General features: G+C 50.2%; 1 protein-coding gene across 1 annotated transcript in view; it reads right to left on the reverse strand.

Moving 5' to 3' along the window:
- Positions 1-14,172, reverse strand: part of NGEF (neuronal guanine nucleotide exchange factor) — an 83,250-nt gene that overhangs the window by 61,406 nt on the left and 7,672 nt on the right. The gene's annotated exons all lie outside the window — the stretch shown is intronic.

A 14,172-nucleotide genomic window follows, 5' to 3' on the forward strand; every position in this document is an offset into this window, starting at 1 on the left:
GGGAGGGCGGGGGGGTGGATAATGCAGGAGTTCATTTGAGTTGGGGCTGGTCCGTGGGGGTCTCTGAACTGGGGCAGGGAGCTCCTACTGCATCTTTGATGATTGTGAATGAGGAGGAGGCAGACCCCGGAACTCTGGGCAGGCTGGGCTGAGGGGCCGAGGCCAGAGGGTAGGTATCACACAGGTATCACCCAGGTGTGGCAGGTGAGTGCCTAAGCCAGGGTGGAGGCTGGGGTGGGGACATTGCGCCAGAGGGATGACAGGATTGGTGAGTCACGGTGATTTGTGGAGGAGCAAGGAAGGGCCCGTCCCAACTCGGGGTTTCGGGGGCCCAGAGTGACTGGGCAGGCCACCGCCACTCACTGCCAGTGGGGGATGTGGGAGCAACACCAGCTTGGGGTTGGAGCCCTCAGGTTTCGGGGATGTGCAGGTGAAGAGCCTGCCGTCGGACATGCTTGACTGAGGCTGACTGTTGAGAACAGGGTGTGTTCCTACGCTGACCACGGGCCCCTGGAAGGCCTCCCTGAAGTGAGGCCTTTTGGCATTCAACATTATCGTTATTATCATTCTCATCATCATCACCACTATGACCCGAGGTTGCTTTAAAACAACTGAGGTATACCTTACATCCAGGAGAACTTGTCCTTGTCTGTGTCTGGTTCTGTGAGTTGTGATGGGTACATACAGCTCTCGGAACCAGCACCACAGTGGAAATACAGGACATCCCCTCCCCCCGGAGCTCCCCGATGCCCCACCGCACTCAGCCCCTCCACGTCCCCAGCCCTGGTGACCACCTGTCCCAGTATTTGTTCCTCTAGCCTGCCTTCTCCTGACTGGCGTGTAGATGGAGCTCTGTTGTGTGCAGCCTTTGGCACCTGGTACACCTGGTTGGTGTGGTGCCTTTCCGATTCAGCCCGGTGTCTCCATGCCGACCGCCAGTGTTTACCGGGCAGTGCTATGACCGCGTTGCAGAGGGCTGCACAGTGTCCTGTGAAGGGCACCGGGCCAGGAGTCAGGGACCTGGGTTCGAATCCCCATTTCCTGCTCCCTGTAATCACCTATTTAACTTGGGTAGTGAGGGCCTCGGTTTTTCTCCCTGGAGACATGGGGTGGGTGGGTGCTCTCTAGGGCCCTTTAGCTGTCTCTCAAATTCTGGGATGGCAGGAGGCTCAGGGAGCCCTCAGGGGGGATGTCAGGAGCCTGGAGGAGTGCTCTCAACCATCCCTCTCCTGTTCTCCACGTGAGCAGGCTCTCAAACTGTGAGGAAATGTGTTCCAAATCATACTGTTTTTAAGACCATCACACACACACACACACACACACACACACAATGAATTTGCGAAACTCTCTGAAAAACAGCTCTAATTCCGCCTCAATTATTGCTATTTTAGGCAAATGCATTCTAAATCTGAAATATTTTTATAATCGTTCCATTTCTTCCACATCCATTAGCTGCGGGAAGCCTGAAGGCCCCACCCCTGTTCTTCCACCATTTGTCTGAAACTCCTCTGGAGCTTTCAGCCCCAGAGTCTCTGTTCCAGTGGCTTCAGGGTGGATGTCCACAGACACAGCTTTGTGATTGGAGGGGGGTGGGGTCATGGTGGAGCTGTATTTGCATAATTCATTCATTCACTCACTCACTCACTCACTCACTCACTCACACATGCAACAGGCTGGCTGGCACACTGCCTGCATCTTTGTTCCCCCTCTGCCCACATTCCCTCGTTAGGAAGCCCCAGAAGAGCAGGGCGTAGCCTGTTTTGTTCACTGCTGCCCCTGGTGCCAGGCACACACAGCTCTCTGTAAACAGTTCCCTTCCATAAGGGGATGTGACAGTCACCCCATCTCACCGATGCCAGCTGCAGGGCAGGGAGCTCTGGTCCCTTGCCCAGGTTCATGCAGCGTGTGAGTGGTACAGCGAGTACTGCACCTCCTCGGTCTGACTTGTTTGTGGGGGGACCCGAGACTCATGGGATGTGGTCAAAAGGTGCTGTGACAAAAACGGGCTGAAGGCTGCCTGGATGACTCAGGCACAGGCAGGGGGTCTAGTCTGCTCTCCCAGGGCTAGATATGTGGCTTCGGCACAGGAGTCAGGAGTGACTAGTAATCCTCCCAGCCGGACCTCCCTGCGTGAGTCAGTCCACGGCTGCCTGGGAGGCCACGACACATGTGAGAAGGTGGTGGAGACAGGGGGCTGCCACAAACCCAGCAGTGGCAACCTCAGCCAGCTGCTCGGGGCGCAGGATGATGGCACGGTGGGCACAGGGCGGCACATCTCCTGGAGCAGACTTCTCAGAAGTTCAAGGGCGGGAGTCACTGGGCTCTTGTTAAGGCACAGATTCTGACTCACGAGGTCTGGGGTGGGGCCAGGGGCACCTCTGCTGAGTCCACAGACCAGCCTTGAGCCAGGTCCTGGGGGAATAGACCCCTAGCGCCCTTGGCAGTGTGTCGTGGGGCCACTGGGTGGGTGGGGGCCCAGGTGCTGCCCCATGCTTGGCCTGATCTGGGCAGCATCACCCCCAGTCAGAGGAAGAAGGATGAGGAGCAGCGGTGAGGCAGGTGGGAGGAGGGGTGTCCAGAAAGTGTGGGGGGTAAAGCAGGTGCTGTCCCCATACTGTCTGTCCCCTTCAACCTCTTACCAGGGAATGGAGTGGGGACGGGAGGGGAAGTGGAAAACGAGAGACACGCAGGACTGAGGGTGAGTAGGAACCTGGACGAGGGAGCGGAGCACCTGCCTGCAGCAAGGCCCTCTGGGTGCCCGGATGGCCTGTAAACGCCAGGCCTGGCCTACGGTCAGGGGTGTGGGAGGGTGCAAACACTAAGGGAGGGGCCAGTTGTGAACAGGGAGCGTGCTCCACAGGGCCACACCGAAGACCTGACTCTGTCATCTGGGCGGGGGCCCAGGGCGATGGCGAACATGGGGGGTCTTAGCTGGCCAGGCGGGTGGGGAGGGGCAAGGCCTGGAAATGTGCCCTGAAAGTCAGTCACCTTAGGGCCTGGAAATGTGGTCTGAACCTCACCTTGACACCTGAATGTCACCTGTGACTGTGACAAGAGGAAGGGCTGGAATGTGGCGGGCAGGTCTCCATGGGAAGGTGGGGCCACTGAGAGGAGGGTGGGCCTGGCAGATCCCAAGTCACCTGCATCCTTTCAACTTTCATTCCTGGTCCTGGCTTGGAGTGGTAGCCCCTCCCAGGAAACGGCAGTGTCTACCTATGCTACGTAAAACAAAGGCATTTTTGGGAAAGCAGAAGGTGCTCTGCTGTGTGCTGAGGATCACATGACCACTGTAGATCAGGTGGAGTCGCAGGTGAGCGCAGGAGCCACAGCAGCCGATGCCCTGCCTGGAGGTGCCGCTGGGAACAGATTGGTGTTCTCAGCGAGAACTAAGGAGAGGAAGGGAATGGAATGCTCAAAGAGAGGAGAGAGGATCCCAGGCGAATGTGAAGTGGAACTCAGAAACTGGGGAACAAGGATGGGGAGGGGCAGGGTCACCAAGGCAAGGCCCAGGCAGCCAGCTGGCCCGACCACTGGGACGAAGACCCACCTGCATCACTGGGGGCAGCATTGGCTTCAGGAGGTTGGGGGGGTGATTCCAGGGGCTGAGGGACGGGGTGGGGGTCCTTGTAGAACCAAGACAGTGGCCCAGTGCAGGGAGCGACCCATTTGGTGCCTAAAGGGTAGAGATTCTCTTCCCAAGAACAGGAAAGACACGGGCCTAGAAATAACTGAGGGGCAGCAAAGGGCGGGGGGATAGAGCAGCCGAAGGGGGCAGGGCCTGAGCTGAGGCCTGAAGGAGGCCAGGGAGCATGCTCCAGAGGCCAAGCTCCACACTGGATTTGTCAGCTGGCTGGCTTCTGGTTCAAGAGGCAGAGAAGTAAAGGTGCACCTTGGTTTTCCTTTCGGGGCTGATGCTGCACTGGGGCAGGAGCAGGAATCTGAGGGGGGAGTTGGGCTGGGGAACAGAGGGAGATGGCACATTTGGCGGGAAGCTGGACTTGAAAATGGCCCGTTGGGACAGAGTCCGAACTCAGCAGACTGCAACCTGGAAGGCTGAATGCTAATTCCAGCAACGACTCATTGAGCAGGGATGGAACAATAACAGCTTCTGACCCAAACACACAGCGTCTCTGGAGGCGAGAGCGCTGCAACGCTGCAGGATAAAGCACATTCTCAAGGCCACTCGGCTGCCGAGTCCCCGCTGGACGAGTCCAGGCCTCGCCACCCTGGAGCCAGCAGTGCCACCAGCAGTCAGGACACACACTAAAGACGGGAGACGGGAGGTGGGTCAGATACAGTGACAACAGATTCAAGCACCAGACGAAACAGACTGCAATCGATAGAAGGGGAATGGCACCCCTTTCCTGATGATGCCACAGAAATCAGGGAAATTAACTTTAAACCAGGGAACTAGACAGTGGGGTAGCAGGGCGGGCACATTTCTTTTTTACAGGAAGGTGTCCAAATGCCGGAGGGTAGAGGCCTATACGTCTAGATTTGTCTGTGTCTACATGTCACTTACAACAGGAAGAAAGCTGGCACCACAATCAGTGACAGGCACGGGGAGAAGAGGAACCACGAGAGGGGCCTAAATCTCAGGAGGCAGAGCATGATCGAGCTGTGCCGTCGCCGGCGATGGAGGAAGGACAAGGCCACCTGTGGGACCCTGGCGATGGCAGGCACAGGCCAGCCGAGGAACTTCAGATAGTGCAGCTCCTTCCAGGAGCCTCACGTCTCCTACGAGGAGTGAAAATCCAAACCACACTGAGATCCTTTATTCACTTAGTGCGCTGGGAAAAACTCAAAAGTTTGAGAATCGATGGGTGGAACTCAGGGGCGGCAGGCAGCCCCCCATCACTGATCCCATCCCCATGGGGGGCAGTCTGGCAACTTCTGTCAAAGTAGAAAGCAAGCCTGCTTTAGCCCAGCAGTCTCGTCTGCAGGGATGCGGCCCGAGGGTCAGCCTGCCCGAGTGCGGAGTGTTCTGGCAGCGAGCACCTGGGGGCACCAGGGTGTGTCCCCAGCAGAAGTCGTCACGCCAACTGGAAAATTCTAAACATGTCCGCCAGTGGGATAAGATGCAGACGTAAAAGCAAGAAGGAGAAAGCTCTGCATACTGATGAAGAAAGGATCCTAGGAGATCTCAAGATTAAAAGCACCAAGGACAGAAGGTTATGCGTTATGTTTCCATGAGTATACAAGAGGGAAATGTATTCAAATTTATTTGTATGTGCCTACAAAATTGGGGAAGGAGTTAAAAGAAATTAGCTTGAAAGGTTACACTCATACATAGTTTTTTAGACTGTAGAATAAAACCTGGGCAGATGGGGAATGAGACTGGGAGGAAAAAAGACTTTAAATTACGTAGCTATTAACATATTTTTTATTTTTTAAAAGCTATGTCAATGCATTATCCTATTCAAACACTGAATAGGTAAATCTCTTGGGGAAAAAATTGAGTAGGACTGGATCTTAAACAAGGAAATGAATCACTTCTAAAAACTGAAAGTGACAGAGAAGTTATGGGAAATGACCCGAAGCCCCTGAGAGCCCTATTATGCCACAGGGAAGGGGGTCTATGCAGGGGAAACGGGTAGCCCTGATGGGAAAAAAGGAAACTATTTTATGTTTATATCTTCAAAAAACTGAGATCCCCCCTTCCAAAATCAGATGGAGAATAACAATGAGCTGTTAAATGAGGTGTTTTAATTCCCTGAGTAAAATGTTCTCAGAGTGATTTAACTAAAATGGAGGCAATTTTATAATCATGAGGTGGTCTTAATACAATATAACACATCAGTGGGTTAGTGACAAAATTCAATGCCAGTCTTCCGGAAAGACTCTCAGAAGTGCGACCAGAAGAAAACCCATCATGTTAACGAGCACTGTGCATATTACAAACACAGGGATACCGCAAACCAGAGCCCAGTCCCGCTCTCATTGTCATCAACCTGTCTCCTGGGCTTCGGCCAACGTAATGAGACATAAAGCAAGTGTCACCAGAGAGAAAGGTGAAATAACCATCATTTGCAGCTGCTATGATTTGTATGCCTAGAAAATCCAAAAGAACCAATCAAGATTATTGGAATTAAAAGGAATTCAGCCCAGGGCCAGAATAGGATGGATTCACTACCTGCCAACAGTAACAAGAAAGTAGGCAGTAGAAGTAACAGAGCCAGGAACCCCAGGATACCCATATGAATACATACAAACACCCTACATAAAGGGAGAACTTGAGAGATAGAAAGAGACTTGCATGTGTAGAGAAGCATGGGTTTTTCTTGGACAGAAAAATGGAAAATTAAATATATGTCAATTCTCACGAAGTTAATATATAATTTTAGTTCTATTTCAATTTAAAAATTCCACTTTAGCTCTGGCTGGTGTGGCTCAGTGGATTGAGTGCCAGCCTGTGAACCAAAGAGTTGAAGGTTCAATTCCCAGTCAGAGCACATGCCTGGGTTGCCGGCCAGGTCCCCAGTAGGGGGCGCACGAGAGACAACCACACATTGATGTTTCTCTCCATTTTTCTCTTTCCCCTCCCTTCTGTCTAAAAATAAAATAAATAAAATCTTAAAAATACAAATTCCAATTAGAAAAACTCATTAGAAAGTTTTGATAAAATGCTTATGAAGTTCATTTGCAGGACAGACAGGCAAGATGAGCCCAGACTTTTTGAGAAACATAAGAAAAAAGAAAGTCTACTTTTCCTAAATATCACAATAATAAAGGAGTGTGGTGCTGGGATAAGGTTGTCAATCTGTAAAACAGAATGGCCGGCCCAGAAATTTTTATCTATAAAAATATTATTTTATAGATGAGGCATCACAAACATTAAAAAATGGAGGAATCACAAAGCCAGAGGAAAACATTACTGGGAAAGAAAACTTTAGACCAATATTCCTTATTGATATAGACTTTTTAAAAAAGTCCTTGCAAATTAATCTAGGAACATGAAAAGGATTAATTTACCGTGATCAAGTAGATGTTATCTCAGGAATGCAAGGTTGGTTTAACATGCAAAAATCAATTAATGTTATACACCAAATCAACAGAGTAAAGGACAAAAACCACATAATCATCTCAACTGAATTTGACAAAATTTAACACCTCTTTATAACAAAAATCATCAGAGAAGGGGAAACATCGATCAGCTGCCCCTTACATGTGCCCGCAACCCAGGCATGTGCCCCTGCTGGAGGCGAACCATAACCTTTCCCTTTACGGGACAATACTCCAACCACCAGAGCCACACCAGCTGGGACAGCTGGTCCCATACTTAGTTGTGAAAGACTGGTTGTGTTCCCGTAAGGTCAGTAAGATGGCAAGGGTGCCCATTCTCACCACTACTACTCAACATTATAATGGAGGTTCTTGCCAGGGCAATTAGTCAAGAAAAAGAAATAAAAGATATTCAAATTGCAAAGAAAGAAGTTAAACTCTATTTGCAGAAGACATGATCTTGTATGTATAAAATCTCAAGAAATCTCCTAAAAAACTGTTGGAACTAATATGTTCAGCAAGGTTGCAAGATATGAGATCAACATTCAAAAATCAATTGTATTTCTACACAGTAGGGATGAACAAACCAGAAATAAAATCAAGAAAAGAATTCTACCTGCGATACCATCAAAAAGAATAAAATACGTAGGAATACATTTAACAAAAAAGTATAAAACCTATTCTGAAAACAACAAAATGTTATTGAAAGAAATTAAAGAAGACCTAAATAAATGGAAAGACATGCATTTTCATCAATCAGAAAAATTAATATTGTTAAGATGCTAATACTTCCCAAATTGATCTACAGATTCGACACAATCCAAATCAAAACCCCAGCTGACTTCTTTGCAGAAATTGATAAACTGATGACAAAATTCATGCCAAAAAATCTTGAAAAAGAAGAATAAAGCTGGTCTCATACTTCCTGGTTTCAAAACCTACTACAAAGCAACAGCAACCGAAATGATGTGGTGCTGACCCAAGGTAAACATAGGTCAATAGAACAGAATTAAGAATCCAGAAATAAGTCCATGTACATGGGGTCAAGAGGTTCTTGTCAAGGGCGCCAAGACCATTCGATGAGAAAAGAGCAGACTTGTAAGCCGTTGGTGCTGGGACAACTCAATGAGCACGCCAAGAGTGCGTTTGGATCTCTCCCTCACATCATACACGAAAATTAACTCAAAGTGGATAAAAAAACAAAGTGTGAGAGCTAGAACTATAAACACTGTTACCAGAGAACATGAATCTTCTTGACCTTGAACTAGGCAATGGTTTCTTTGCTACGACAACAGAAGCACAAGCGACAAGAGAAAAAATAGTCAGATATCATCAGAATTTTTAAAAACTGTGCTTTAAAGAATGCCATCAAGAAAGTGAAAAGACAACTTACAAACCAGAACAAAACTTTTTCAAATCACATGTCTGACAAGGAATTTATATCTAGACTATACAAAGAACTCTTACAACTCAATTAAAAAATAAATGGCCTAATTAAAATACGGGCAAAGGATCCAAACGCACACGTCTCCAGAGTAAATGTACAAATGGCCAATAAGTTCGTGAAAACAAGCTCGACCTCCGTAGTCGTCAGGGAAATGCAAATCAAAACCACAGTGAGATGCTCCTTCACATGCGCTAGAATGACCGTAATCAAAAAGACAAATAATAACAGACGCTGGTGAGGATGTGGAGAAGTCAGAACCCTGTGCGCTGCTGGTGGGAATGTAAAATGGTGCAGCTGCTTGGAAATAGTCTGGCAGTTCCGCAAAAGGTCTAAATATAGGATTACCTTATGACCCAGCAAACCCTTCCTGAGTATACTCCCAAGAGAAGTGAAAATATGCACCCACACAAAACGTTGAACATGAATATTCATAGTGGCATTACTCATAACAGACAAAAAGTGTAAATGACCCAAACGTCTAAGAACTGATGAATGAATAAATACAATGGGGTGGGTCATGCAATGGAATATTATTGTCATAAAGAGGAATTAAGCACTGACCCATGCTACAACAGGAACGAACCTCGAAAGCACTTCGCTAAGTGAAAAAAGCCAGTCACAAAGGACCACATACTGAGTGACTTCTTTTACATAAACTGCCCAGAACAGGCAAATCCATAGAGGCAGACAGTAGATTAACAGCTGCCTAGGGCGCGAAGGGTTGTGGGGCGTGGGCAGGGAGGGTCTGCTGAAGCCGACGAGGTTTCCTTTTGGTGGGATGTCGAACGTGTTCTAAAATTGATAGTGCTGTCGATTGCCCAATTCCGTGAACACACTAAAAACCACTGAATTGTGTACCTTAAGAGGGCGAATTGTGTAGCACGTGAATTATATCTCAATACAATTGTTATTAAGAGAAAGGAAGAGTAGCAATAAAACTTTGGAATGTTGGTTAGCAGTTTGGGGAAAATACCAGTTTAGATCCTTAAAATAAATTCCCTCAATAAAGTCCAATGGAATTACAGCTTTAAATATTTTCTTCAAATTATAGAGCATTCTAAAAAAAATTTTGGTATGCTTTTATTACTTTTTTCTCCCGTCAAACAATGTGTTTTGGGACTGCTCTAGTTCAATGAAGCAGGGCAAATAGGTTCACTTCTAACGTTTTCGTGACATTCCATAACAGGCCATACATGTTTCGATTGTTTCATGATTATTTAACTTGTTTGCCTTGTCTCTTTTCATGTGAGTTTAAGTTGGGCTCACTTTTGGCTGTAAAAAAGAGACAGTCGTTCAAGTTACTTGAAGGAAAAGGAGCCTGAAAAGACATACATGAGGTCGAGACTGGACCAAGGCATTGTGGGGACCAGCCCCTCCACCTCCATTGGGGGTTGAAAAATAGAACATTTGGACAAGGAATTCAATGGTTCCCAAATCTTGCCTGAGGACACTGGGGGAAGAGTGTTCAGAGCCAAGGGCTGGGGGTGAAGATGGAGCCAGGCAAGCGTGGGTGCCAAACCCCCTCCTCACAGGCTGTGTGAGCTGGGCCTGTGGCTTTCCATCGGGGGCCCCCAGTCCCTCAACTGCCATGCAGGGTGGATGATATCACCTAAGACCCAGCACTAACTGAAGGATGCACAGCGCTGGCACTCAATACGTGCTGGCTGTGGGTGAGTTATTATGCGAATTAATACACAGCGAAATATTTCCATCTATAAGTATCGTGCATATTTATACTTATATCTCCCTTACTCAACACAGCATAAACTACAAAAGCGGACAAAAGAAAGAAGAATAAAAGGTGGGGACATAAACTCAATGGGGGACAAATGTTAAAAATTCCTGCTACAAGGACTCTTGCTATGGATGGACCCGAAATGCCCATACGCTTCCTAGCAGCCACCATGGGGAGGGCTGTGTGTCAGTGACTCGTTCCACTGAACTCAGGGATAAAATCTCCAGTGCTCAGGAGGAAGTGTGTTAGAAGTCAGTGCCAAGGTCAGCTAAGGGATTTCTCTCCAGGGGGTTTACAGAAGTGCAGTGCGGCGATTTTCAAACTTTTAAGAGCTGATGAAAGAGATGGATTTCTGGGCCCCGTGCCTGGAATTTGGATGGAGTGAGGCTGAAGCAGGTCCCTGGCACATGCGTTTTAGAGAGCGTCCCAGGTGATGTGCAGACCCGTCTCTTGGCTCCAGTGGGGTGGTCTTTCTCCTGAGCTCCCAGGCTTGCACACGCTCACACACAGACGTCCGAGACTCCTCCTCTCCACCCTTCGGGGGAGGCTGAGGGCTTCCCACAATCCAGCAGGATCATTCTGCAGGTGACACCACTCAGGCTTTTTCCTGATGGGGGAAACTTCAGAGGGGACAAGGACTCTCCGCCTTCCTCTGCATGGAGGGTTTGATAGACGTCTGGTAGGACTACCTCGAGGTTGAGCTCCTCTGTAAGCCTACAGATGTGGCTCTCCTGTGTTGTCTGGAAATTTCCCTCTCGGAGTAGATTAGGGAGTTGGGGAGGGTGGACATCTTCAACGGAAATGGGGAGCTAGTCTTCCTCCAGGAGGACCAAGATGATCCCATAAAGAACATTGTTTTGACGCTAGTCTAGTCACCAGGCTGATAAGGGCTGGGGCCACGGAGCTTGGTTCTAGGGTATCGAGGCCCTGAGATGTCTGGCCTGGAAAATTTCTTGGCAGGGGAGGCGAGATTCTTCTTTTGGCCTCCAACTCACCCCCTGCGCACCAACACCAGAGTAAAACATTCACAGAGAGTCGCCTTGTGCAACATTACTTCCTGATGTCCCCTCCAAGATAAACTCTCTGTGAAATATGCACCAAGGGAATTGAATGAGGCCTCCTGTTCTCTGCAAATAGTATCTGCAATCCAGAGAAGAGGTGGGGGCCGCAGCCTTTACCAAAAATAGCGGTGTTCGTTTCGGATGGAAGGATCGACAGTCCTTCTTTCTGGCTTCAATTGCCTGTCGTCTATTAGGGCCACGTTTAGGTCGAGTTCAGGAACGCTTTTTGGCCACTGGTAAAAGAATGCCCCACTTTTCACTCTCTGGAGCAGGAGGAGAGACCCCGCCCCTCCCAGGTCATCCCCAAGTGATTCCAACCAATTATCAGGCTCCACAATGAAGAGGGAGCTGGCACTTCTAGTTTACCCTTTCATATAATTCAATACTTTTTTTTAAAAAAAGAGTTTATTTTATTTATTTTTAGAGAGAAGGGAAGAGAAGGAGAGAGAGAGAGGGAAGCATCAATGTGTGGTTGCCTCTTGTGCTCCCCCTGCTGGGGACCTGGTCTGCAACTCAGGCATGTGCCCTCACTGGGAATCAAACCAGCGACCCTTTGGTTTGCAAGCCTGTGCTCAATCCACTGAGCTGCACCAGCCAGGGCCAATCCTTGTTTAAATTTAAGTATATAGAATACAGAAAGTGTCCATATCTTAAGGGCTGAATGTTAACACCTTGTGTCACAGCACCCAGGTCCAGAAGGAGAATGTCACCAGCACTCCAGAAAGGCCTTCCCAGCCCAAGGGGAACCGGCAACTTCTAACAGCAGAGGTTAGTTTTGTCTCTGTTGATACTTGATGCAAATGGAATCCTTAAGAGCATTCTCATGTCTAACTTCTTCTCATGACATCAGGCTTATAAGATCTACCCACGCTGTTCCACACTGTTCCACATTGCTCCATGCTGTTCCATGCTGTACCACACTATTCCACACTGTTCCATGCTGTCCTGCATTGCTCCACCCTGCTCCATGCTCTTGCAGAATTTGTTCTCATTGCTCTGAAGCAGTGGTGCTCATGCTGGACGGAGCCTCAGGATCGCCTGGAGAGTTTGAAACACAGATTGCCAGGCCCCACCCTCAGAGTTTCTGATGCAGGAGGTCTGGGCAGGCCTGAGAATTTGTATTTCTAACAAGTTTCTCAGCTGCAGCTACTGCTTTAGGCCTGGGGGCCACGCTAGGCAACCGCCTCTTCAACCTGGTAGATCCCTGTCCTCTGGAAAAGGCCTCTGGGCTTGTCATCACTGTTGCTTCCAGAACCACTCAGGGGCAGCACTGCCCCACAGGCCTGGGGGAGGGGTGGGCAGTGAGGAGGCCGGCGCTCCCAGGCCAGGTAGGGGACAAGACCAGTGTCCTGCTGACTCTGGCCTCTGCTGTTTGTCAGCCGGGGTTGGAGAGCAGGTTCAGCTTCTCTGCTGTCCAGCTCCTGGCAGGGGTGCTGGGGTTATGAGCTGGACACATCTGAGCCCAGGCTTTCTGTCTCCTCCAGCAGTGGACAGGATACAGCGGAAATTTCCAGAATATCAGTAGGTTCCCAGAGTCCCGCTGTATACAAGACCAATTGGCTCTTCCTTCCCCCACCCCTGTACACTCTCACCCCCTGGACACCGGCCATTCCCAGCCCACTGATGGGTCTTAGGTGAGGGGCACTCTCTCCTCCTCCTTCCAATGTCTGTTACCTACCTCCCCATGCTTCAGGTGCGTGTGGGCTCACTCCCAGCCCCTGGCCTCTCTATGGCCGCCTGTGTCCCAGCTAATGTATCCCATTCCCTCCTTGCTCGGCACTATCCTCCACCCTTCTCCAACCACCCCCTCCTCTAGCCCTGGGTCTCATCTGCTACTGGGGCTTCCACTGGCTGCTCTTTCCAGGTGGCAGTCCAAGTCTCTGCCTGCCCACAGCCCGAAAGTCCTCCACTGTTGTCGGGTCAGGGTGCCCGAAAGGACAGGCGGAGGCCCCTGGCCACCCACAGCCACCCTCCCTGGGGTTTCTGAGGAGCACAGGATGCAGGTTGCAGGGCGGGTCAGCTCAAAGTGCTGAGGAGGACAGCAGTGACCTGGGCCACAGGCGGGGACGAAGTCCACTCCACCAGAGAGCAACGGCGCTGAGGGGCAGACACAGTTCTGGTGCCAGTCAACAGGGGTTCTGTTTCAGGCACTTGCCCTTGAAATCGCCTGGTCCTCAGACAACCCTCAGGGAGGAGGGAAGGAAGGGACTGTTACTGGGCACGTTTCCGAGATGAAGAAGCTGAGAGAAACTCGGTCCCTGGCTCGAGATCACGCAGCTGGTAAGTGGCTGGGGCAGCATTCGATCCTGGGTCTCACGGGTGCCAGAGCCCTGCCTTTCCGCTGGGAGGACAGGAATGGCCAGCATCGTGGGGAGGTGGAGGCGGCTCAGGGAGCCATGAAGCCCTTACCAGAGAGAGACATCAGGCTCGGAGCGTACCCAGGGCACCATGCCAGAGCGAGGACAGACCAGCCCTGCTCTCACTGGGGGCTGAGCCATCAGCTCCCCAGGGACTCACCCTGGGCTGCAAACCCCCCTCCACATTGTGTGGAGGCTCCTTTATGGGGGGCCCTGGCTAGTTTGGGGTCAGGGCCTCAAGCCAGGCGCAGAAGTGTCCTCCCCAAAGTGACTGTGGCCCACGGTTACTCATGTGAGAACGCAGCCACTCCCAGGCTTCTTAGGGAGGGGGGGGGCGAGTGGTGTGGGTGGTGTGGGTGCCTCCCAACAGCTCCCTTCCCCTGGGGTCTGAGTCAGGCTGAAACTGTGGGACCCCTGGAGCGGAGGGGAAGCCAAGCTGTCCCTCACCCAGCACCTCCTGGCAGGACTCTGGGGGTGGGTCTTCCCCGGTCCTTGACACACCCTTGATCCTCAGCTCCCCCTCTGTAGGGGGATGGCACCCACCATGCTTACTTGGGGTTGCACCGGTCC

This window comes from Desmodus rotundus, chromosome 2 (genome assembly GCF_022682495.2).
Source record: "Desmodus rotundus isolate HL8 chromosome 2, HLdesRot8A.1, whole genome shotgun sequence".
Taxonomy (NCBI): Eukaryota; Metazoa; Chordata; class Mammalia; order Chiroptera; family Phyllostomidae; genus Desmodus; species Desmodus rotundus.